General features: G+C 32.4%; 1 protein-coding gene and 1 long non-coding RNA gene across 2 annotated transcripts in view; both read left to right on the forward strand.

Moving 5' to 3' along the window:
* LOC133196186 (uncharacterized) lies at positions 1 to 27,906 on the forward strand. Its single transcript, XR_009722287.1, has 3 exons — positions 1 to 56; positions 10,288 to 10,566; positions 27,778 to 27,906. It is a non-coding gene; the product is annotated as an uncharacterized LOC133196186 (long non-coding RNA).
* LOC133196093 (B-cell receptor CD22-like) overlaps positions 1 to 27,980 on the forward strand; it is a 613,523-nt gene that overhangs the window by 140,931 nt on the left and 444,612 nt on the right. The window lies entirely within an intron of this gene.

The raw sequence follows: 27,980 nt of genomic DNA on the forward strand, positions 1-27,980 counted from the left end.
CAATCCAGGAAAACCTTCTCAAGTTTTCAATGTCACTTACCATGTCATTCCAGAGAGTAAGTTTATGTTTGAAATCAGTTGATTAATTGAAATACTGTAGACGAATAGAGATTTATCAGTAACATTGGAACAAGATGTAATATTAGTAAAGGCAATGAATTTATTTTTTTATGTTATAGTAAATTTTTGTTGATCATAAACTTAGAAAACTGTTTGAGTTTTTATACTCTCCGCTTAAAAGAGAAACACCGACATCTTAAGAACGAACTCTTCTTAACTTCCCGTATAACGGTAGTTTTCCTGTGACCAGTTATTAAGGTCTTCCGTTTCCAACGGAAGACCTTCTACTGATTCTGATGATTAAGATTATTCTTATTATTCTTTTTTTTTCCTAGACGCCAACTTTGAAGCTTCATATCTTCCTCATTTCTGAACGGATTTTGTTCAAATTTTCAGAGCTTTTAGACTTTACAAAAGGCTCTCAGAATACTGTAATACAATTCGGAAATTACCTTCTGTTCACGAGTTATTCCCCTTTGATTGAAATTTTGATGCCTCTGGTTTCCAGACAAAGGCTCTGCGACTGTAATAATTGGAGCACAAAACCCTTTGAAATTGAAAAGAAGCATTGAAGCTGTGCACATCGGTTTTTGTTTTTTGATTTTTGCATTAAAAATGGCGCTAGAGAGGGGTCAAAAGTTTGAACGCGGAAAAGAGCAAAAAATTTGACATATTTTCCTTTATATCTTTAAAACTAAAAATATTTTGTTAAAACATGTAGAATAAAAGTTGTGCATAATAGCAAGAGCTTTTATTTGATATCATTTAAAAGGGGCTGGTCCCTAAAATTAGGGATCTAGAGCCCTTGAAAGTTTTCACTTTATAACTCAAAAACGGTAAATATTTCGATATGGCTTTCGGAATTAAAGTTGTTCTTTAACACCTTATTGATCTCATACAAATGTTGTTTTGTTTGAGTATTGCGTAATATGTCGTAATATGTAGGTAAAAAGCAGGTCCCGTAAACAGGTGAGCGTTTTCATTCGGCAAGTAAATCAGAACTCTTCATGTGTATAACTTAAACAAACTTGCAATAAATTATATACCCTACTGTATTTAATGCTAATTTTCTTCTAAATAAGGTTTTAAACATGTTCTGTGGTTCACTCATAAATTATTTTTTACAACTTTCTTTTCTTTTTTAATTTAGATTTAAAGGGAACACGTCTTCAAATAAAGGAAGGAATTAAATGTATCTATATAACTATATAAGTAATATTAAACTTTAAGCATCGAATAATTATTGATCATTAACTGTACGCATTTTACCAGTTTACGTTCTCCATGTTCACCTCGATGTTTATAGTTATGTAACACAACCCGCGATCCCACGTTGCCGAGGTCACCAGTGTACCAGCCACCTGCGGTCAAAAGCCATGTAAACAAAACAAACGTCTGAGAAGACAAATCCATTGTGTAGAAACAACGATTAATGAAACATTATGTTTTTTTTTTATTTATATCGAATCTTTAAGATAACTTAATCTCATCTTTGTTTTAATCTTAATTCCAAACACTAGTGCATAAAATCATTACGAATTTTAATCGCTTTCACCGACCTGGTCACTGTCGACACAACAATACGATGAAAAAAAAAACAATTTATTTCTCTATCCCGTGTTATTGTATTCTATTTCAGTTGTAATTGTAAAGGTGCTACGGCAAATAATTGCAATTAGTGATGGAAATATTAAGTATTAATACTTGTGTAAAGTATAATTTGTACTATCAGTCTCTTGTTTCTTCATTTAGTTTTTCATTTAATATTAAATAAACTATATACATAAAATAATACTTTTAAACATACAATAGTTCACGCCTTCTTACAGCAGACAGTTTACATTCCGCTCTGTCTCTGTGTTTAACTTTAAAATTTGTAACCCACTCGTCGTTCACATGTGGCTGCAGAGATTAGCGAGCCGCGGTCATATCGGTGTTAAAATGCAATGTATACTCATAGCGTGATTAATGGAAAATTGTGTTTGAAATCATCTCGAATCTTAAATATTATTTTATTTCACTCTATCTCACGCTTATTTTTATCATTATCTTATCCGCCTGTGCATTTATTCATTTTAAGTTTTATGCATTTTAATTGCCAACTTAACCACTAGGTTTGCAACAATTTATTTTTCTGTCTCATGTTTTAAACTGCATGTACACATGCATAATAATTGTAAGTGGAGGTGACATTTTCAATTCTCGGGAAAATCGAAAATTAAATTAATCACTTCTGAGTTTGCATTATTTGCTACCAAACTTATAATTGTATTGTACAGAATGATATACTTATGCATTTCTTTTATTTCGTCGAATAAACAGAATATCCCAATACACAATTTTACGGATAAATGCTTGTAAGTACATGCAGTTTTACATGGAAGAGCGCCCAAACTAAATACATCCTGAGCTTTCAGAATACACATGCTTTGTACAATGCAAACGGGTAATTCACAGATAAGGAAAAACAGAAAAAAACATGTCTCTATAAATTAAATACACAATCGCAATGATGTGTTTTGATTTATCAGCATACGGTTTTTTATCCTTCGTCCATGCATTTCGACTATACGGAAAAAAGATCCTATTCAGTAAGATTATAGCAAACAAGGTTGAAAATTGTCGGACTTTTTATCCAAATTAAAAAAAAAAATGTGTTAGTCTTTTGAATGGCAATATATCCGAATAGTAATTAAACAGCCTATCAAAAATATCACGGTGCCCATATAAGGATGAAACTTTGTTTGGTAAATAAAGTGGTTCTTACAAATATGTAACAAATCTTAAACATCTAAATAATTATTTAATTTTTCTAACAAATACTAATTTGGTTCTAAGAAAGCCACGCAGTTGAATACAAATCTTCTGAAATTATCTTTCATGTTTAGTGGACTGACAGGTGATTAAATTTCCTCTCATCACGATACGTAGACCTCCGTCCCTCCTTTAAAGAATACAATGTTTTTCTTTAGAGCCGAAAATGTTAATCGGTTGGTTTGTTCAGGTACGTATACGTATAGGTGAGGGCTGGTGTTGAACTCCGAGAGAAATCAACAACCTATTTTAATGTAAACCAATAATCATACGCGACATTTGTTATTCGCGAATCGTCAAATGAATGAAAAACAAGGTCTGCAACGATTAATATCCGTGACTAAGCTTTCCTATTTTATAAACTTTTTAAGGTCTTTTATTTTATTTCCAAAACTAAAAAAATGTAACGATTTAATGTGTTCATTGGAGTGGTCAATTGAGCATCGAAGTGTGTACTAATAGTTTCTTTGGGTGGGGGGAGGTACCATTTTCGGTGCATTTGATTTTCGGAATTTTGCATTGCAATTCCGACAATTAATAGATTTCACTTCTAACATTTATTATTTTCATTCCCGATTTTTGACTATATTTCCAGCAATTTAATGTTAACAAAATAGATGGAATTAAAATTTTAATAGGATATATATGGTGAATGGCTGAAAATTTATACATTTTATAATGTACATGGTACTTACGGCCTTTGAGCAGTAAGGGATGGAGTACGGAGAAAATGATCAGCATTCCACAGGTGAAATGTTAAGGAAAAATGTACTTTTTCTTTGTGGAAAAGAGTGAAAGAGAATAATCTAAATGTGGAGACTACACTCTCTTTATTTGATACATATGTAGGTTCTGTTCTTCATTATGGATGTGAGACGTGGGAATTTCAGAAAGCCCCACATGTTGAGCAAGTACATATTAACTTTTTGAAGAAAATTACATGAATGTCGCTTTGAAAATCTACAAATAACTTAATGGTTTATTTCGAATTTGGTAGATGCCCAATATATGTTCAAAGAAAACTTCGAATTCTGAAATATTGGTGTAATTTGCTCAATACAAATAATTGCATTCTGCAGACACGTTATAAACAATTGTTATGTGAGTATGAAGAACAATAGAAAAATTGTACAAACTGGTTAAGTGCAGTTAGAAACCGTTTTTAAAACGCTATTTGGTTTGAGTGATAAAATCTTTTAAAAAGAATATTGATGACTACCTAACTCATCTGGAAAATCTGCAGCAAAATTTAAATTCTAATGAATCGATTTCGACTTCTTTATCAAAATTTTCCCGAACTTTTCCATAGACCTCTGGCTTTTCCCTTAATTCTGTAACACTCGGAACTTGAGAGTTACCCGCTAGGTGTCGTTTCTGCATCACTTCCGTATAATTTCTACTTTGACATTTCCAAATCTTACATTTTTTACGTTTGACGATGAATACTCGGATTATTGTGGAATGCGTAGGCAATTAAATAGCACGACTGAAGACAAAAAATATCTACCAAAACAAGATATAATAACATATTTTGGTGACATGTGGTAGGCATATGATATTTTAGGCCCGATATCCAAGAGGGGTCTAGTGTTAACAAATGGAAGTGACTTACCTTCTCTATTTCATAATACCGCGGGTATGATCTTTTAATAAAATGTTAATTCTACGTTATTTTTTTGGATTTTTCATATGGAATACATTGTAAATGTGTACTAGAAGATTAATTTATGGAAAAAGACGAATAAAAATATTCTTGGACCCAGGGTGTATATTGGGGGGGGGGGGTGTTCCTGTCCACAAGCACCTGTGCAGCATTCAAGCTTAAAAGATGATTCAAACAATACAAATCAGGAGCAGTGCAAACCTTTTGAAATCAGAGGTAGAATCAAGTGCCATGGATCTGTCACGTTGTAAATTTTGAACTTACCGGTTGTCAGTAAATACAAAATTTACATGTCATGTTGTAATTTTGTATTTACTGCCACCCGGTAAATTCAAAATTGATAGCATGAGAGATCCTTTTCATGCTAGCACTTACCCCGACACGAGACCTTATACGGTCTCATCCAAAGGACCGATCTCAACGTTTTACTACTTATCCAAACTGGACATAAAACATTCTCAATAAATTTTTAAATCATTGTGTTGAACCTAACAAATTATTCCGACTCGCTGTATGGTCTGAAAAAACATGGCTGAACTTATCCATTCAGAAACCCACAGATTGGGATTGCTCTTAACCAGTGTGTGTTACGGCCTTGATGGAAGGTCATTTGGTCGAGTCAAGGTCACTGACAGAGAAACTGTAATTTCGCTACCGTATTTGTGCTAGTGAAACATTGTTGGTATCATGCAGAGTGTGAAATGGCCTTGACTCAAGTTCAAGGTCTCTAAGGATAAGATGTTTTGACTGTATGTATGGACTAAAAGAACATGTGTCACTGTGAACTTTTCAAGTCGGTAACACACAGATTTGGTTTTATGACGAGAGTGTGTCATGGCTTGACTCAAGGTCATTTGGAATGTTCAAGGTCACGTACATTCCTTTACAGTTTTTCCTAGCGAAATATTGTAAGTTGCTTCCCTTACAAGATTGCTTACATGTATAACTTTAGAATGTGGCATGACATGGACTCAAGGTCACTTCTTCCTTCCGCAGCTCCAACGGAAGACCTATTCTTTGCTTTGCAACGAGCTCGCTCTAGTTCACTTACTAGTTTAAAATCGGAACACTATAGTTAATATTAATTATAGAACAGATAGTGTTTTTAATCACTTTTTATCTCACCTGAGCCGAAGGCTCAAGTGAGCTCTTCTGATCACTTTTTGTCCGGCGTCTCTCTATCCGTCTGTCTACTTTTCACATTTACGACTTCTTCTCAAGAACCATTGGGCAAATTTCAACCAAACCTCCCACAAAGCGTCCTTTGGTAAAGGGGATTTAAGTTTGTCCAAATGAAGGGCCACGCTTTCTTCAAAGAAGAGATTATTACAAATCAGTGAAAAATTATGGGCATCTTTAAAAAAATCTTCTTAAAAACCACTAGACCAAAAATTGTGAAGTTATGTGGAAGCATCCTAAGATAATGTAGATTCAAATCTGTTCAAAACATGACCCCCGGGACTAGGGTGGGGCCACAATGGGCGATCAAAGTTTTACATAGGAATACATAGGGGAAATTTTTAATAAATCTTCTCAAGGGCAGTAAAGTCTTGATTGATCATATTTATATGGAAGCATCCTCAGGTATAGTATATTCAAATTTATTCAAATCATGACCCCCGAGAAAGGTTTGGGCCACAATAAGCGATTAAATTTTTACAATTGAAAACATAAGAAAAATAATTAAAATTTTTCTGTTCAATAAGGGCAAAGCCATGATTGATCATATTTATATGGAAGCATCATTAGATAGAGTAAATTAAAGTTTCTTCAAATCATGACCTATGGGTGTAGTGAGGGGCCACAATGGGCAATTAAACTTTTGCAATGGAAAACTTAAGAAGAATGATTAAAAATCTTCTTTTCAAAAACAGGAGAGCCATGAATGGTAAGTAAATACAAATCACGTGCACGATTAGAAGGTAGCTTGATCATGTTGCCTCGGTATTATGGTCTGCAGGCATCTGCAGACACAACCTATCCCTAAACACTAATATCATACCTGACAATGTTTTGGACTGCCGAAATGAAACAGATATTAAAGACATAAAAAAGTGATTATCGACATGGTAACGTTGTAGAATTTTCATTGACCATGGTTATTGAATATCATACTTGTTCCGTCAATTAAATGTTTAACCTACAGATAGATTATATTTCCTTTGAATTATGTTAACCTAGCAACTTTTGAGACACATCTCATTTATTTAGTTAAGTTTAAGTTTTAATCTCATTTCCGAGTGTTAAATATCTATACACGCACATAATAATAAGTATCCCCTTGAGTACTACATGTATACTTTGTTTCACCTTATGTTTGTATTACTACTACATGTAATACGATTAAATGTAGTGGGACATCGGATTTCTCGAGAATGCCCCAATGGATTTCTATGAAACTTTCAGGAATGGTAGTAAATTAATTAAAATTGAATCCTTTTGTGTGAATTTGTCATTCTTACTTCCAGTCGCATGTGACGATCGATTTTCTGTTGTTTTTTTTTTAATTTACTTTTTTTGTCCACGCGTTTTCTAAAAAACGATTAAAGATTTGATCATGAAAGTTACTGGGATGATAGATCTTGACTTGTAGATGTGACACATAGGTTTCCTTTAAAGGAGGAATATCACACCAAAATTTTATTTAATAGATCTTTAAGAAATCCCTTTAAAACTATGATTTTAGCATTGAAAGACTGATATATTTAGCTGTTAATTGTTTTATGCGAATTTTTTGCATTTTTTCAGAGAAAATTAAAAAAAAAATGTTTTATTTGCAAATAAGATGCTTTATGTTTAAAATTTACTAAAAATAAATGCATAATATGTCTAATAAAATATGTTAATAAAGTCTGGAAAGACATTAAAATTTTTAAGATAAAAAATTATTTATGAAAATAAAACACATAATTTGTGAATATTTTGTAAACCTATGGTTAAAATATTTATAAAACTAGTAAAAACTAGGGAGAGTATGTTAAAGTCAGTCATATTTTAAAAAGAAATTGAAATAAAATTGAGAAATATTAGGGAAAAAATTTATTTTAATATTTGGACCAATCCCGATCAAATTAAACTGATCGCGATCAAAATTAACACAAAATAAATAATATAATAATTTACTGCCTTCTTTATGTATTACCACTAAGAAATTTATTTGATTATCATGCAAGTTCAATTACTTTTTAACCTGTATTACACCTAAACAAAGTAGTATTCTTGTGAAAATGTTATCTATTTCCACTTATTCCAAAACTCTTGTTGGAATCAGTTTAATTTCGATCGGGATTGGCCAAAATTTAAAAAAATAATTTCTCTAAAATTTGAAGGGTTGTCCCTAAGATTTGAAATAGCAGCGGACATTAAAAAAAGTAGAAGGGGGTCTGAGGTTCCTCTCATAAAAGGGAGTTGAGTGAGCATACAAGAATAACCAGGGGATTGTATCATAATAGGCGGGGAAATTCTCCGGCCTCCGGGTTTTAGGGACAACCCTGAAATTTATTTCGCAATTTCATTTCAATTTCTTTTTAAAATATTATTGCTAACATATTCTCCCTAGTTGTGACTATGGAGATTGTAACCATAGGTTTAAAAAATATTAACAAATTCTGTGTTTTATTTTCATAAAAAATTTTTATTAAAAAAATTAAAATGTCTATCCAGCCTTTATTAACATGTTTAATTAGACACTCTTTTTTTATTTATTAATAGCAAATTTTTAACCCTAAAGCATCTTAAAAATAAAAAAAAAATTTTTTTTCATTTTCTATGAAAAAAAAGGGGGGGGGGGATTATGAAATAATTAAGAGCTAATTTTGGCCTTTAGTGCTGAAACAACTACTTATCATGGATGTCTTAAAGGTCTATGAAATAAAATTTTGGTGTGGCATTCCCCCTTAATTAATCCGCCGCTACTTCCTGTGTCCAAAGGAAGTACTTTAAAAATATGCATTATATATATATATATATATATATATATATATATATATATATATATATATATATATATATATATATATATATATATATTTTTTTTTTTCATTTTCAAAAAAAATGTAAAAGCTGATGTCAACATCTAAAAGAGTGTTTCAAGTCGTACCATTTCCACCGGAAGTAGAAACTCTGAAACTTGCAGTTGTCAAAAAAATGAGTTTTTTTTTCATGAAATCTTTCAGGATTGATTCCTATACGCTCTATCTGATATTATCAGTTGTTTTGAGTACTTCCGGTCTTACCTGAAATTATTGAAATAGAACTAGAATTGATAAATTCAATCTCCTGTGTTTATAAATATATTTTAGAGATTTTGCGTCTCTTCTTTTCTACTTAATTCGTTCTTTATCAATCAAGCTATTACCGTAAAGATCTTATTTTATTTCATCAGAATTCAAACGGAAGACCTTCTCGTTTAGTCATTTGTTTTTTCTTAACGATTTTGTGCACGCGAGTTCGCGGAAACGTTTCGCTCGATTTTCATTAAACTTTCAGGTTAGAAAGGACATTGAATATATCTCGAGAGAGAGAGAGAGAGAGAGAGAGAGAGAGAGAGATAACGTGAAATTTTCGAAGATAGAGCAACATATATGTAGATGTGTAGTACTAGTTCACTTCAACCGGAACTGCCAAATGTTGACACTCGCTATGGCTCGAAAAAAGGCATGTTGAGAATTTAAAAATTTTTGAAACGTTTTCTTCATAACTGAATATTTCATTAAGGCACCATAAAATTTCAAATCGATAAAAATGGGTAGCAACTGTTCCTTTGCCATGCGCTCGGCACTTTAAAGTAAAAGTTGCGGGTACTTCGGATGAAACCTTAAAACACTGAGGCCCCGTGTCACGGCAGGCGTTGGCACGATAAAGATCCCTCACTGCTCAATGGTCCTGAGTGCCGAGTAAAGGTCAAAATTTGAAGCCCTTCACCGTTATATGGTGACGTCTCTATATGAGTGAAAAATTCTCGAATGGGACGTTAAACAACAATCAATCAATCATTAAACTTGGTGCATCTTGGGTCCTCAGAGAATGACAAGTGATAAGTAGGTCACCATGACCTACTCTCAGGTAATAATTAGCTTAGAATCATCTTTGGGTCTCAGAGTGTTGCATCTAAAATGTAGGTCATGATGACCTACCTTTGAAATTTCAAGGCTTTATTCAAATATACAGGATAATTAGAAGCTTCAAGTTAAAGTGATAGGTTGTACAGTTTATCAGAAGAGCGATTTAAGGCCCTTGGGCTTATTGTCATAATTAAAATTGGTTCAAGTCTTGTTTTCCAACGGTCCGATAGTCCGACGGTCCGATAGTAAGGCGTGCTTACCATCACCAAAAATTTTAACAGAGTTCAAATCTATGCTTGTCAGACATTATTTCAAAGAAATTTCCAGAAACCGCCAAAATTGGCACGGCCTGATTATAAATCAGACCATCAATTTTTGACAAAAAATCATTCAAGCGTGAACTGAAAATCAGAGAAACCCGGTATTTTTATGAAAATTAAAACTGCTTACTGATGAAGTACAGGCAAATTGTGTATTACATGACGTTGATATTAACCACTTCATAATCTTTAACTCGGTAATGGAGACAAGCGTTTTTGTGTAACAAAAACAATACCCACTAGTTACACTTACTGCCTAGATTACTTTAATTTGATAAACAAGAATATGACGTGTCTTTGTCCAGCTCTAACTTGAAAGGTTTTTGTATTTCAAAAGAATTGAAATCCAAAATTTTCACAATTGCAGGAAAACCAAACCCTCCGTACAACATATCTATCTATTGTAAGGTTTATAGTGGAACTGCAGTAGTAAACTGGTCACCAGGTTTTGATGGAGGAACAGAACAGACATTTATTGTGTCATACAGAACCAGTGATGACGATGAAAAATTAACTGAAAACTTCAGACAACCGAATGCTACAATTACTGGCTTGAAAGATGACACTCTTTACTACTTCAAAGTCATTGCAAACAACTCAAATGGTAAAACTCTTTCAGAAGAAGAGGAGTCTTGTAAAACACAAGGTACTTAATTGATTTCTCATCCATCATTCGTAATAGTGTACCTGAGGAATAAGCTTGATTGATTTATTGATAGATTATGTCTTTTACTTCTTTGCAAGAATTTTTCTCTCCCATTCAATAAATTTAGACCTATACTCGGCACTCAGGGCCATTGAGCATTGAGATTTCTGTAACATGCCAATGTCTATTGTGACCTACGATTTTTGAAATTATATCTGAAAGAACCTTACTTTCAATTCTAATGCCGGACACTTGCAAAGGAACAGATACTACTTACAAAATGAGATTTGACCCTGCACCGGGTACGAGAATCGAACCCGGTGTTGTATCTATTATAATTACAATGGAAGAGTAAGGATGTCTTGCTGATATAACTGATGACGCATATGGAGAAATGCTGTACACTTCATTCATGAGTTTATGATAACGTGACCGTTTCTAATTGATATTCATTATAATTATTTATTGATTAAAATCCCAATCAAGTGTAATATTTCCCCTAAAGATTTATTTTTTTGTATCTGAAAGTCAACTCACAATCTACAACTTACTTTTTGTTACATGTGAAAAAAAACTCTGTCCAAAAATTACAAATATTTTTAAATAGACTTGGTTAATGCAAATATTTCTATATCAATGTAATGAAGCTTCACTTAAGATTTTCAAACGCAGAAAGTGCATTTTTTAACTGTACCCTTTATGCTGTACTCAAAATCGAAAACTGTTCAAAAGTTCATTGAGAAATGGAAAAGTTACTTGAGAAAAACTGTTTTCAATATTAGCCCCTTGAAATCCCTTATTTTTCCGAATTTCATTTTCAGACCCTAATGGGGTTGAAACAATATCAACGTCATTATATCGCTCAATTTTCAGAAGAATATCTTATTTAGTTTAGGAGATATCGCGACATGTGCATTTTTCCATTCAACATGGGAACTCCCACAGACAAATACAGAGATTCATAAAACCGGAAATACTTGTCATATCCATACCAAACTTGAAACCTAAAGAGTATATAAGCTTTCCAACAGATGTGCAAAGGGAGATAACGCTTACTTAATCATTTTTGAAATTAATAAAAATTCCATTATTTCAGTCCTCCGTAACTCCTATAAGGGGTTAAAAAGTTACCCCACGGACCATAATTTTTAGATCATACTCTTTAAGCTTAACGAAGAATAGAAAACTGTTTAAAAATTCATAGAGAAATAAAAAAGTTATGGGCAAAGGTCAGTTTTCAACTTTGGCCCTTGGAAATCCCTTATTTTCCAAATTTTCATTTTTAAAGCCTAATGGGTTTGAAACAATATCACAGTCATTATATCACTCAATTTTCACAAGAATACCTTGTTTACTTTGAGAGATATCGTGACATATGCAATTTTCCATTTAACATGGGAACTCCCATAGACAAATTCAGAGATTCATAAAACCGGAAGTACTTGTCATATGCATACCAAACTTGAAACCTAAAGAGTATGAAAGCTTTTCAACAGATGTACAAAGGGTGATAGCTCTTCCTTCATTATTTTTGAAATAAATAAAAATTACGTTATTTCAGTCCTCTCTTACTCCTATAAGGGGTCAAAAAGTGACCCCACGGACCATAATTTTTAGATTGCGCTCTTTCATCTGAACCCAGAATAGAAAACGGTTTAAAAATTCATTGAGAAATGAAAACGTTACAGGAAAAAGTCTGTTTTCAATGTTGGCCCCTAGAAATCCCTTATTTTCCTGAATTTCTTTTTCATGGCCTAATGAGGTCGGAACCGTATCAAGATCATTCTACACTTAAAATCTCACAAGAATATCTTGATTTTTTTTAAGAGAAAACGTGCTACGACTGATTTCAATTTAACAAAGAAACTCCCATAGACAATTTTCAAAGACCCCTAAGACCGGAAGTTCCGCTTGGATCGATATGAAACTTGCAGTATATGTTCTACTTATTAGTCTCAACGTATTTCAATGATGAAAATAATTTTTGAACCTTAATTGTGACTTTTAAAAATTTTTATCCCCCCCCCCCCTTTTTCAATATTTGAAGTATTATATCTCAGAAAGTATCAGTGGTCCAAAATCACCCTCGCTAACTTTTTTGCAGGTATTGGTCTCTAGAATTTATATCTTGAATTTGATTGCTAGGCATTCAAAATGAGAAAGATTTTAGCTTCTTTAGGTATTTCAGTTTTTCTTTAGTAGAAACCGGAAGTGACTAAACCGGAAGTTCAGTACCTTACATACGCGAGATATTTACATTGCTATTTAGTGGTTATAAGAGAAAAAATCATATTTCTAAAGGTACTCCTTAAATGCTGAACGAAAAAAGTGTTCAGTATAATAATAATAACTAGACCTTTTTTGTCGTTCAACAAAAACGGAGGGCTTTTCGACGCAAGACGTAAAGGAAGTGATTGATAAAGTGCTTAAACTCATGAAACTGGGAAGACTTTTTAGATGATTACCAAAATAGAAACATAAAGAATCTGCATGTCTATCGTGAGCTGTGGGAAGGGATACAACAATAATTGATTTTTTTTCTTCAATAAATTAAATGTACATCATTTCAGTCTTTTAAAACTCTTGAATAGGACGGAAGTGGCCCCCTAGACTATAATTTTGAAATTATATATTATGCTTAACTCAAGACTAGAACAATTTAAAGATTACTTCCTAAATAATAATGAAAAAAAAAAACGTTACAAGGACAGGGGTGTGTGTGTTTTTTAGAAGCCCCGCAAATCCTTTATTTTCCTGAATTTTATTTAATAAACAAGTCGGCTCAATGGCATGATAATTCTTTGCCAATACTTTGTTTACATTTATTGAAATCGTGACACACTTAATCTCTCAAGGGGAAGTAAAAAAGCGACAGTAAGTATCCATTCTTTCATTTTCACATTTCCTTTGTATAAGATTTTTATTTTAACTAAGAAAACTCCCTTTTTTGTTTCTTTTTCTTATTTATGATTATTAAGATCTTTCAGATTTTAACACAACCAGGAGATTATATGTCTATAATTAACATTTTAATATAAGCTGAGAAAATATTAATTTCTATGTAAACCGAAAGAAATGCAAACTTTTTTTTTTTAATTCCACATGGAGTCTCATATATATATTATTTTGTTAAATACTTGATCATTTATTCACAAAAAAAATTACTGTGAAATGAACGTATATGACTTTTATTTTTTATTTGCTTCGTAATAGTCAGTGAATAGAGTTAAGGGGGAAGAAAATATAAACAATTCCTTTAAATTAAGTTTCCATGAAAAATAATTTCATTTCGTTAATTATAACTAAATGTAAAGAAAAATAAACACATTCAGATTTTTGGGGAGGATATTATGATTTTTTTTTTCCACAAACAACCATTTCGACCCCTCCAAGGGTCTCATCAGGCGGTGGTGATGGATTATTACTCTGTAATTTAAAGAGTAATAGTCGATCACAGGTTTCCCCGCAATAGTTATTTAAATTTATGAAACGTTGGTGTATTTTTAATATGGATATTTATTATAGCGGTTGAATACACAATTTTCAAAGTGACACACTATCTCTGACACATTCCCACGCAAAAACAATCGTTAATTAATTTTATTTATTTTTTATTCTGTAGCAGAAATTTATATTACTTCAACTTTGATCGCTTCATGGTAACTGTAATATGGGGAGGATATTATGATTTTTTTTCCCACAAACAACTATTTCGACCCCTCCACGGGTCTCATCAGGCGGTGGTGACGGAATATTACTCTGTAATTTACAGAGTAATAGTCGATCACAGATTTCCCCGTAACAGAAATTTATATTACTTCAACTTTGAGTGTTTCATGGTAACTGTAATATGTTGGAATCATGGTCACTCGCACAATCTACTTCTCTGCTATAAACATGATCTATCATGATCAATCAGACATTTCCAAATGGTGTAAAATCCCCAGTCTGTTTGATTTGCCTTAGGCGACCGTGAATATATGTCAACAATTTTTTAACAACCATGGAGATTTCGTCAATAATGAGCAATTTTAACTGTCCAAGTTTTGTTCTCAAGGAATTTAATTTATCATCACCAAGTGGTTGATATTCAAAGGGCAAAGCGCTATTTCCAGGGATAGCAAATGTTCTGTGAATAGTTGCTCCTCCTATATTGAATGCTGCCACACCTGTCGGTGCTGTTAATAATACTGAGACATCATCAGGGTTTGTCATAAGTGGAGCAAAAAGTCTAGACAATTCGTAGTAAATACTTTTAATAAGATTTCATGTAAATCCATCCAATGGTCTTTGAGAAATCGCGTGCACAAAATTAGAAAGTAAAAAAAAAAAATAATAATAATAATAATAATAAAAAACAGAAGAATCACTGTAAGGTCTTCCGTGAAAACGAAAGACCCTAATAAACTAGACCTTTTTTTGTCGTTCAACAAAAACGGAGGGCTTTTCAACCCCTTAAAAAGTTGGGAGCTTAAAGAGAACCCCTTAAAAAGTTGGGAGCTTAAAGAGAGATCAGTCTTACTTATGAAAAATTCATAGGGTTCATAAACCAAAAAGTCTTTGAGATCCCTACTGAACTGGAAACTTAACCAGTATAAATGTAATTCAAGGGCTATTCAAAGAAACATAACTCTGTCATGACTATTTACAAATTAACAGAAAATACTGTACTTCAATCTACTTAAACTCCTACAAGGGGTCAAAAAGAGACCCCACGGACCATAATTTTCAAGTTGTACTCTTAATGCTGAACCCAAAACCGAAAATGGTTTAAAAATTGGTTAAGAAATAAAAAAAGTTACAGGGAAAAGTCTGTTTTCAGGTTTGGTCCCTTAAAGCAATATAAGCTGTCAGCGGCGGCAATTTTTTAACCCAATTTTTTTAGGCTAATTAACAATAATGTGTTAGAAATAGATAATCTGCAAGTATCAGTAAACTACAGCTGTTGCGTATACACAAATATATTAATTAAATCGATCGTTTGTTTGAACTGACCATCTCTCCAGCCACCGGTAATTATTATTCGGGACGGGATACGGAGATAACCGAGTATTAAGCAGCTCGTGCAAGATGCTGAATCCATTATCAAATCGAAGATTGAAGAATCAGAGGTACATGATAAATTTACTCTTTAACATTTTTAAAGTGTTGTTTCTTTCACAGTATTGCCTAAAAACTTAAATAAGCCTCTCCGAAAGCATAACAGGCTAAACTGAAAATAGAGTGAAGTTTGCATAAATGAAGAGGCCCCCAACGGGATTTCTATCTCCAGGTATTACGCTCCTATTTGCCTAGTTATTGCACTCTCAAGTAATTTGAACTTATTCTATTGTGTCTGCATAGAAATAAAGTAATAAAGATTTTAACCATTAGGCCTATAAAAAATTGTGCATAGATCAAGTTTATATAAGTTTGCTGAAAGTATTATTTCTCTGTTAACACGTGTATGTAGTATAATCATGGCAACAGTGAGTCATAATTGCATTTTCAGCCTATATATTTCATGGAAAAACCTTTTTTTTTAATAAAAAAAAAATGTGTGAGGTCCAATTTCCAAAAAAATTTCCTGAATAATACAGAATAGTTCAAATTTTCTTGTCTCAAAATGCAAACAAAATGATACACTAATCACTGACAGTGAGAATAATTCATGAATTTTTCAAGACAAAACCTTCTTGCCTCAAATTATGATTTCTTGTTAAATTAGAGTCTTGGAATTTTACTTTCACATTTGACATGTTATATCAATGCAATATTTACACTACAGATAAAATTATTTTGAAATTATGTGAAGAATCTGCAAACAAATTCTACATTTTATGTGTTTTAGTAATAAAAATAAGCAACAAAAGACACTGCAATAATATTTTAGAAAAATGGATTTTCAGTGAAATATATAGTGGAAAAAAAATATGGCTCACATATTCATTCATCAATGTGAAAAAAAAGAACAAAGAAAGCAAAACATGCAATGTCATATTTAAATAACTGTATGAAACACCTATTGATGAGTTACTTGGGTGTCAAAGTTAAAGGTATTATTTACAAATTTCCAAAATTCTGCAATAACATAAATGTTCAAAGTATCCAAGCAAATCAGAAAATTGCATATCATAAAACTAAAAAAGTTTTTCAATTGCAATACCATCCTTGTTATAAGTAGCTTGCATAATTTAGAATTAAGTAGAAGAAGTAACAAGATTGCAATATCATAGTTATACCCCCGCTCCGAAGGAGTGGGGGTTATACTATTTTACCCTTGTGTGATGTCTCTTAGTCCGTGTCTGTCCATAACAAATTTTTGTTGCAGTTTTCTCAGCAACTACTCATCACAGATGCTTGAAATTTTAGCACAATCTTTGTTTAGACATGCCATATGGTGGGATTCATTTTTATTTGAATCCGACGTCAACTTCCTGTTTATCCGTGCGTCTGTCCGTAACAAATTTTTCGTTGCAGTTTTCTCAGCATCTACTCAGCACAGATGCTTGAAATTTTAGCACAATCTTTGTTTAGGCATGCCATATGGTGGGATTCATTTTTGTATGAATTCGATGTCAACATGAGAGTGTATATTCACATCACAGCGGGGGTATTACTAGTGAGGATTCCCGACTTCTTGTTGTTACAGGTAAAATGTTCAAAATTGCAATATTAAACAAGATAAGAGATATGTCCCTTTTCTTGATTCTGACTAATTAAATGCTCTCATGGAGAAATCGAGATTTCTTCTCTGCCACCAGAGATTCAGTTGTAAAAGTGTTAGGTATAATAATAATAATAAAACAAGACGAAAACAATAGGGCTTTTCACCTGAAAGCGAAAAGCCCTAACTAGACCTTTTAAATGTCGTTCAACAAAAATGGAGGGCTTTTCGACGCTTTAAATCTCAAGGACCTTAAAGAGCGATAACTGTAACAAAATGAAAAACATAAAAAAAATAATAAGACCGGATCAAGTTTTCGGAAACTTATAAAAATTGAAACCTAAAGAGTATGTTCTTCTCACTAAAGCTCTGCAAAGGGGGATAAAAATTGAATAAAAATTCAAAACCGAAATCAGTTTGAAGATTGGTTAACAAATGAAAAAGTTACAGGGAAAAAACTGATTTTTGTACTGGCCCCTAAAAACCCATAATTTTTTGAATTTTATTTTCAACACCTAATCACCTGAAGGCAATGTGAAAGTGAGTATTTCACTAAAATATTACAAGAATTGTTGCTTGCTTCCTTTCTGAGATAATGGAGCATGCGTGATTTCAATTTATCATAGAAAATTCCATAGACAATTTTAGGAGACTCTTAAGACCGGAAGTACCGCTTGGATTGACTTGAAACTAACAGTACATTTTCTTTTCATCATTTTTAACAATTTGTAGTCTTCAAAATATTTTTCCCACATAGTTTTTCGATTTTAAAATTTCCATCCCCCCTTTTTCTAACTTTGGAGTCTTATAGCACAAAAATGTATCATAGGTACAATAACGCTGTCGCTGACTTTTTTTTGTAGGATTAACTTTGAAGAATCTATTCCTAAAATTTGAATGGATTTCCATATAAAATAAGAATTTTTTAAGCTCCTAAATAAATCTATGTTTTCTACTTGTAAATACCGGAAGTGACGTTTCCGGAAGTACAAAACCTTACATTCGGGAGACATTTAGATATGCTGTCTAACGGTTTTATTATAAAATACATATAATCAAAGGTTTTCTTTAAATCCGAAACGTAAAAGTGTTAGGTATAATAATAATAATAACTAGACCTTTTCTTGTCGTTCAACAAAAATGGAGGGTTTTTCGACGCTTTAAATTTCAAGGACCCTAAAGAGCGATAACTCTAACAAACTGAAAAACATTTTAAAAAATCATCAGACCGGATCAAGTCTTCAGAAGCTTATAAAAATGGAAACCTAAACAGTATGTTATTCTCGCTAGAGCTCTGCAAAGGAGGATAAATCTTACATTGTTATATTTGAAATTACTAAAAGTAACTATATTTCAGGTCTCAAAAAAACCTTCAAGGGGTCGTTAAGTGACCCCACGGACCATAATTTTTAAATTGTACTCTTTAAGCTAAACCCAGAATAGGAAACTTTTTCAAAATTCATTGAGAAATAAAAATGTTACATGGGAAAATCAGTTTTCAATGTTAGCCCCTTGAAATCCCTTATTTTTCCGTAATTTCATTTTCAGACCCTAATGGGGTTGAAACAATATCAAAGCCCTTATATCACTTAATTTTCACAAGAATATCTTATTTAGTTTAGGAGAAATCGTGACATGTGCATTTTTTCATTAAACATGGGAACTCCCATAGACAAATACAGAGATTCATAAAACCTGAAGTTCTCGTCATATGCATACCAATCTTGAAATCTAAAGAGTATGTAAGCCAGCCAACAAATGTGCATAGGGAGATAACTCTTACTTCAACATTTTTAAAATAAATAAGAATTCCATTATTTCAGTCCTCTGTAACTCCTAGAAGGGGTTAAAAAGTTACCCAACGGACCATAATTTTTAGATTGTACTCATTAAGCTGAACCCAGAATAGAAAACCCCTAAAGGGTTTGAAACAATATCACAGTCATTATATCGCTCAATTTTCACAAGAATATTTTGTTTACCTGAAGAGATATCGTGACATGTGCAATTTTTCATTTAACATGGGAACTTCCATAGACAAATTCGAACATTCATAAAACCGGAAGTACTTGTCATATGCATACCAAACTTGAATCCTAAAGAGTATGTAAGTCTGTTAACAGATGTGCAAAGGGAGATAACTTTTACTCCATTATTTTTTAAATAAATGAAAAATAAGTTATTTCAGTCCTCTGTAACTCCTACAAGGGGTCAAAAAGTGACCCAACGGACCATAACTTTTAGATTGTTCTCTTTAATCTAAACCCAGAATAAAAAACGGTATAAAAATTCATTGAGAAATAAAAAAGTTACATGGAAAATTCTCTTTTTCAACATTGGCCCCTTGAAATCCCTTATTTTTCAGAATCTAATAAGGTCGGAACAGTGTCAGCGTCATTGTAAACTTTGAATTTCACAAGAATATATTGATTACTTTTAGATAAAACGTGCCACACGTGATTTCAATTTAACATAGAAACTCTCATAGATAATTTTCAAAGACCCGTAAAACCGGAAGTTCCGCTCTGATTGACATGAAACTTACAGTGTATGTTCTACTCATCAGTCACAACATATATCAATGGTCAGATTAATTTTGCGTTCGTTAATTATGAATTTTAAAAAATTCATCCCCCCTTTTTCAATGTTTGAAGTCATATATCTCAGAAAGTATCTGTGGTCAAAAATCACTGTCGCTAACTTTTTTGTAGGTATAGGTGTCAAGAATTTATTTCTTTAATTTGGGAGACTCAGAACTCAAAATGAGATAGATTTTAGCTTCTTTAGGTATTTTAGTTTTTCTCTGGTAGAAACCGGAAGTGTCGAATCCAAAAGTCCGAGACCTTACATACGCGAGACATTTATATTTGCTATTTTGTAGTTACAAAACAAAATTCCTGTTAATTGCGGTACTCCTTAAATGCTGAACAAAAAAAGTGTTAAGTATAATAATAATTAAAAAAAAAAGAAGACGAAAACAATAGAGCTTTTCGCCTGAAAGCGAAAAGCCCTAATAATAATAATAATAATAATAATAAAAATAAAACAAGACGAAAACAATAGATCTTTTCGCCTGAAAGCGAAAAGCCCTAATAAAACAAGACGAAAACAATAGGACTTTTCACCTAAAAGCAAAAAGCCCTAATAATAATAATAATAAAACAAGACGAAAACAATAGGGCTTTTCGCCAAAAGTCAAAAAGCCCTAATAAAACAAGACGGAAACAATAGGGATTTTCGCCTGAAAGTGAAAGCCCTAAATAGTGGAAAAGAAATAACAGAATCAGTAGAAGGTATTCCGTTGGAAAAGGAAGACCTTAATAATAATAAGAAACGGAGTTCCCTATTATTAACGACTTCATTTGGGGAACATAATAATAAACAGAGTAAAATAATATGTTCCCAAACTTTGTTTGGGGAACATAACTAGATGAGATCTCGTTGCGACCATCGAGTATGTCTTCCGTTAGATTTCTGATAAGATCTTGATTGGGAAAGTTTGATTGATAAAAAAGTAAAACAACTTTAATTGAAAAAAAATATTCATATCAATTCTTCAAAATATGTTTAGCAACACATAAAAGAGCGAAATCTATCAATTTCAACAACTTCTATTTTCATTCACTTCCGGTATGACCGGAAGTACTCAAAATGTCTTTTAACTTCTCACTGAGTGTGAAGGAATCATCCCTCAAAGTTTTGAGAAAAAATGATCATTTTTTCGACTACTTCCGGTTTGGAAGAAATAACTTCCGGTGGAAATAGTATGACTCGAAACAGTCTACTTGCCTCTATTATGAACATTTCAAAAAGAACAAATAAAGACTTGCATATTTTCAAACTACTTCCGGTGGACAACGGATGTCACGGCAACAAAAACTACAGTACCGACCAGACACAACCTAACACCAGAGCGAACCCAAAGCGCACCCCGGGTTCGCTTTCTGGGTTCGCTCGGGGTCCGCTACGGGTCCGCTTCCAGAAATTTTGGGTGCGCTCTGGGTTCGCTTCGGGTTCGCTCTGTGTTCGCTCGGGGTCAGCTCTGGGTCCGCTAGAGCGAACCCGTCGTTCGCTTTCTGGGTTCGCTTTACGCACTCATGCGCGAAGTGGACCCCGCATTAATCTTGCCGCCAGTAAGCTCCGCCCCTTGTTTATTCCAAATACAGCAGTGAAATCGATCATTGTTGTTTTTGTGGCGATCGATACATGTGCATGTGCAGTGGCTGCAGTGTTATTGTTGACAACATACACGAACGATCATGTTTTACACAAAATAGTTAAAAATATTTAGGAGTGGATATTTTAAAAAAAAACAAAAAACTTATTTATAGATATTTTAGATTAAAAATATTTACTGCTGCAATTAATCGACTTTGGAAAACTGAAAAAAAAAATTATAGAAAAAAATATTTTTGAAACTACATGTAAATAAGATTTAATAGGTATTTTAGATTACAAATAATTATTAATGTAATTCTCCGACTTAGAATTTTATTTTATCTTTTTGATACGTAAAAATGTAATTTATGATCGAATGCAGCATGTTCTGTCATATGATATAGATTGACTGTGAGCTTTGATTCTATTGGATTTTATAATATGCAGTATGGGGGTAAAAAAATTTTAAAAGTGGCCTAAATAATGAATGAATACTTATATTCATCTTTCCATTTGTGAATTCAAAAATCAGCATTTTTTTTTTAAATTCATTCATTTGCAGAAATTAAAATAATAATAAGTATCAGGGATAAAAAGTAACCCCGATAATCATGTCGTGTACATTTGTCGACTAATTATTTATGCAAGTATTGGAAATTAATAATTTTTTTGAAAAAATGTACATTTCTGATGTATTGATATAAAAATATCATGACCACAATAAGCAGTTAACGGGACCCATCAGCAGAAAAAAAAATCGTTAAACATCTTAAATACGCTTAATCATTTAAAGTTACGCTATTTAAAAGAATACAATACTGTACGACTTATTATATTGCTTATTTACTACCGATAATTAGTTCGTTCAATAATGTACATGTAAATCGCGCGTTTTTTTTTTTCTTTTTATTTCAGTTAATAATAATAATAATAAAAAAAACAAGGTAAATAAAGCTTTACATTATTTTTTTGTAAAAGATAAATCAAAATAATACCATAGTAGTTTACGATTGGACATACTGCACATGTACATTTATGCTGTTCTTTCTTTCTTTATTTTTTTATTTATTCATTTATTTATTTATTTATTTTTTTACTTTTTTTCAATTAAGAAGATTAATAATTTTGATGTTGATCTGGATTTAAACGAAAATGTAAATTAGAATTATAAAAATAAAATAATTGAATGAAAGCACGTACATATGCATAATCTTGTACAGTATCTTGAGATGATGAAATGTTATAATTTGTCAAAATACTTTTTTTTTCTTTTTTTTTTTAGTAACAATTGTGATAACCATTATTTTGTTTTATACATTAAAGAACTTTTTGTCTGATAGATTTACGCAATATAAATAAATGGATTTTTAAAAATAAAAAATAAAGAAAATAAATGTGTAAATATAATATGCTACCTAGATATTAATTTATAAATATAAATATTTTTTTTAATCGTGTTAATAATAACTTCACACTGTACATAAACACGCTTTGCTTGTAGAATGTTTTATTTACATCGAATGACAAACTGGCATGCTGATCGGTCGACGCGCTGATTGGTTAACACGTCTTATCGCTAATCCTGATTGACAGATCAGTTACGCAACACCGAACGCGCGTTCGCTTGCTGGGTTCGCTACTGAATTTGGGGTTCGCTTTCGGCGTTCGCTCTGGGTCCGCTGCGGGTTCGCTCGGGGTGCCCTCCGGGTTCGCTCGGGGTCCGCTATAGCGAACCCCAAGCGAACCCGAAGCGAACCCAGGCAGCGAACCCGGGGTGCGCTTTGGGTTCGCTTTCTGTTAGGTTGTGTCTGGTCGGTACTGTAAACAGGAAATTCAAATCTTTGTGTCACAATCTATCATCTCTGAACGTTTCAAGACTCAATCTCAAAGCGTTTCTGAGAACACTGGCGGAGAAAATGCAACTTTAAAAACAGAAAATTGGCTGTATCTCGCGACCGGAAGTGATGACGGCGAAATTAAAAAAACGCCCTGAGTTCAGATGCTTTGCCATCACTGCTGAAAGTTTCATGAAAATCTATTCAGGTGTTTTCGAGAAATCGCCTGCACAAAATCGGTAAGAAAAAATAATAATAGTGGAAAAGAAACAACAGAATCAGTGGAAGGTCTTCCGTTGGAAAGGGAAGACCTCAATAAGAAACAGTGTAAAAACAATATGTTCCCAAACTTCGTTTGGGAAACATAACAATGAGTAAGTGAATGAATGAACGAATGAAAGAAATTCATCAACATGCTACCGCTACCCTTTTTTCCCCCTTTAAAGCCCAAACACAGAAAACTGAAACTATGTTTTAAAGTCAATGTGCATGGTATTTTCATCAACGGATAGTTTAAAAATATATCTGTAGATTTTAAATTATGTAATTGGATTCATGTCATTAAAACGAAATATCCCTCTGCTCTAAATTTCACCATTTTTTTTTATTCCCAACATTGATTTTCATCAACAACAATAGCATTAGAATCAAATGGAAAATAGTTTGACGTATGAAGCGTTGCTTAATTTTACAGAAATTTAATAACGATATGAAGGAAATTTGATATGGTGCAAAGAAAGATCAATATTTTTTTTTTATCTCAGCATAAAATTAAAAATATAAGATATATATGAAAATGATACTTACTGTCATACCTATTTAATTCATATTAGAAAACATAATAAATTAAGCGTTGCTTTTTAAATCAGAATATCACGTTGTTTTCTGTGCTTGTTAAATAAAAATGCATCCATCCACAAGGGTTATCATTCCATCTACAGGGGTCATCTTTCTTCAAAATATTTTTAAGAGAAAAAAATATTAATTAATTGATTATAAAAATTCTGTATCTAAAATCCCTGTGACAATTAAGAGAATTATATGTTAAGAGATAAAGATATCTCAATATTTACAGTTTAAAGGAGCTAAATATAAAATAATGTTTTAGGTAAACTATTATAAGTAATCAATAAAAATATTGGCAATAGAAAAAAGAAATCAGTATCTTTAACTTCGGTCAGATTTGATTTAATTGACTTCATAATGGTTCCTATTAGTAAACTCTGATAAGACAATTCATTGGATTGCTTGGAATAATTTCCTTCGAAAGGTATCTCTCTTATTTATTTTGGATACTTTACTATTTCTTTTTTTTTTATAAATATTCATACTGTTATAGATTTATCATTACCTGATTACAAAACGATGTTGACAAATATTCATTGGTACTTGCCTAGTGATTTTGTTACTGACAGGTAACTTTCTACATCACAGCTTTATCATACCACTCGACTTGTATTTGATTTTCAAGTAACTGATGTTGATTTTTCTTAAAACACTTTTTTGCAATGATTCGGCATGCGTCACATAAAGGTTCAATCCATTTTCAAACTTTTCACCATCAAACACTGCCACATATATATTCCTCAGGCATAGCAAGGCCTGAACAAACATTTAACTATGGATCGTACAAAATGCTACTCAAAAGGGGGGGGGGGGGTTAAATAACTGAAAATATCCAATTCAGATAGAATATTGACTCCGTGAGTCATGTTCTGCTCTGTACTCTCACTTTCATTTTCTTGATTTTGACGAAAGATTTTCAAATGGGGAAATTACTCTTGACAAAAAAGTGATTAAATTTAAAAGATTTTTACAAACTTTACAATCATTTTTTTTTTAATTAAATAATACCCCTCCAATATCTTAATATGTTCTTAAAACTATTTAGTGAAAAAAATGAAACATCAAAATATTCCACCAGTGGCTGCGTTTATGTCCACACTGTTATGTTTCCACTGGCTTTTAAAACATTTTTTGATATTATTTGGCTTTTATTGGCAGGTCCTAAATTTTTTTCTCATTTTTCTTGTGAAGAAAAACAATTTACAAATTATTTTAAAGCAAAAAATTTATAATAGTCAGCTATATTTATTAAATATATATAAATGGGATGAAATGATATTTGTTTGTATGGAAACAAGATCAATTGATGGATTTTTGTAAAATAGGCTTATTGCGTAAATATTTCACCGCGTTTCAACAAAATCGGTGACAATCAATTTCCAGCCCAGTTTGATGCTTACAGAGAGAACGACTCTTAAAAATTAATTATACATGTATAACTCAGTTATCCTTTTTCCTTTAGACTCTAAATCGGGTCTATATAAACAAGAAAGATGCTTGGTCTGTTATTAGTCTGCGTGGCCTATTAGTTTACGCAGAACTGTTTTGTGTTTGAGGTATCCTGTTCAAGCCCCCCAAACTCCAGAATTTTTTTTTTTTTTTTTTTTTTTTTTTTTTTTTGCATTATTGTTAGTTATTAGTACACATCTAATTATCCAATTTTTACTCAATCTAGTTTATTTTTAATCAACATATTTTCCACATAATATACATTTCAGAAATAAATATTATACAATTATTGACTCTTTCAATGGTGAATTGTTAGTTATTCACCAGAAAAAAATCTCTATTGACATTCGCCTCGGCCAATAATGTTAATGATATTGTTCTGGTGAATAATAAACCATATTCACAACCGAAAGAGTCAATTATTGTTTTATTATATAGTCTGGATTTGAATGAATATGACATCTGCATGGCCATTCCATTTCTCATTAACAAACTTCTGTCGTAGCAAAATAAAAATTGTCCAGATTACAACATATAACTTCCGTGTTTCCCTTTTGCTGTGTGTAAGACATGAAATGTTTGAAAAATAACCCTGCAATAGACTTGCCTAATAATATTCCTGCTCAGAAATACAGCTGGCTCCGGCTGTTGCAACCATTGTTTTCAAGGTTGTTTGTGGCATTGATTGTGACATCATAATACCGCTGCACGCTCACTGACCCTCCGCTGAATACGGGTTTAAATCTAGTGAAAACTGTATATGAATTTACGACCCTGAACTTTCACCTTTTGACCTCAAAATCAATAGGGGTCTCCCTTAGGCCACAGGCAGTTGTTATGTAAAATTTCAGTGCAAAAGCTCAAAGGATTCTTGAGATATCGCGCGGAAACGAAAGTGTTAAAACAGCCAGAATTTATGAATTTATGACCTTGAATTTTGACCGTTTGACCTCAAAACCAAAAGGGTTCTTTTCTAGGCCATAGGGAGTTGCTATGTAAAATATCATTGCGATAGCTCAAAGGGTTCTCGAGATATCGCGCGGAAGCGGAAGTGTTACAGACAGACAGAAATACAGACGGACGGACGGACAGACAGACCCAAATTAATATCCCCCACTTTCAGTGAAAGCGGGGGACTAAAAATGGATACGTTGACGACGTACATAAGATGCACAAGTAGTTCCCGAAATGAATAGTGATGTAGAATTTTCATGATAACAAAAATCTTTTAAACAGTCAAGAAATTATCTTGATGCATTATTCTGTAAAATGTCAATCAAAGCAAAATATTAACATTTTGAAAAGTATTTTATTTGATTTTAGTGATACATGTATACTCGTATGTGCAGAGAGGCTGGTTGTGAAGTCATCAAAGAGAAATTTCTCGTACATGTATATAGTTTTGTTTCTCGTGAATTTATAGCCCGAATCTGAGCATAAGTTTAGGGGTAAATATTTTAAACGATATACATGTAGAAGTAGTTCTGAATATTTTTCACAAAGTTGGTTTTCTATATGCACCAACTAAATCAATTAATAATAACAGGTACGTTCCATTTAAACGTGGTAGGAAGGCGAAATACTGGGAAAGTGCGCTATACCTAATACATTTCTTGTTTATATTTAGGAATTCTCAGTACTGTAATGGACTTTTGCGAAAAGCGCTGACTTTTACAATCGACGGCTTAATTCTACACTAGGACAATATATGGAAGCTCTTTTGCGATATAAATATTAAGCTTAACAGTTAATTAAACGATAAATAATGGACCATTTCAAAGCACATATTACGTTGAATAGGTAGAGAACCGCAACCGCCCTACCCTCAATCCCTTCCCTTCCTTTCCCATATTGACCAAATACTGCTTAGTTTTCCGTCCGGAATGTTTTTTCTTTCTTTTTTGATTCTTTCCGCAAACAAGATTGAAAGGAGATACTACCCCTCACAAATAAGGTTAGTTAAGTTATGTGATTCTGCTTCCCATCATCTTTTGCGTTGATTTCATAGCAGTTAATTGTGTCAGTACCCCAAACACCATGTCTTTAACCACTTTTCAGGTTTTCTTATCTATTATAAATTCCGTACCTCCGTACATAGGACGGGTTTAAATGTCAAAGTAAGCCGTCGACTGTAAAATTCAGTGCTTCTAGCAAAAGTCCAATAAGAGGGATAAGTAGTCCATATCTCTATCTTGATAAGGATTATATCTTAATCTCAAGAAGAAAAACCATCGAATAGTAGATATATATAAGATAATAGCTAAAATGTATTTTCAGTGAAAATTATTTTGGAATCCAACAACAGTCTTCCTATAATTGCTGGGGGTGCTGCTGGAGGAGTGGTCTTTGCTGGGTTAGTTGTGATTGGGATACTATTTCTTCTTCGCAGAATTAATTCAATAGGTAATGTATTTTGTATGTATATATATATATATATATATATATATATATATATATATATATATATATATATATATATA

Source organism: Saccostrea echinata, unplaced genomic scaffold (genome assembly GCF_033153115.1).
Source record: "Saccostrea echinata isolate AGI-Se365-2 ecotype Australia unplaced genomic scaffold, CSIRO_AGI_Sech_v1 ptg000030l, whole genome shotgun sequence".
In the NCBI taxonomy this organism is placed as follows: domain Eukaryota; kingdom Metazoa; phylum Mollusca; class Bivalvia; order Ostreida; family Ostreidae; genus Saccostrea; species Saccostrea echinata.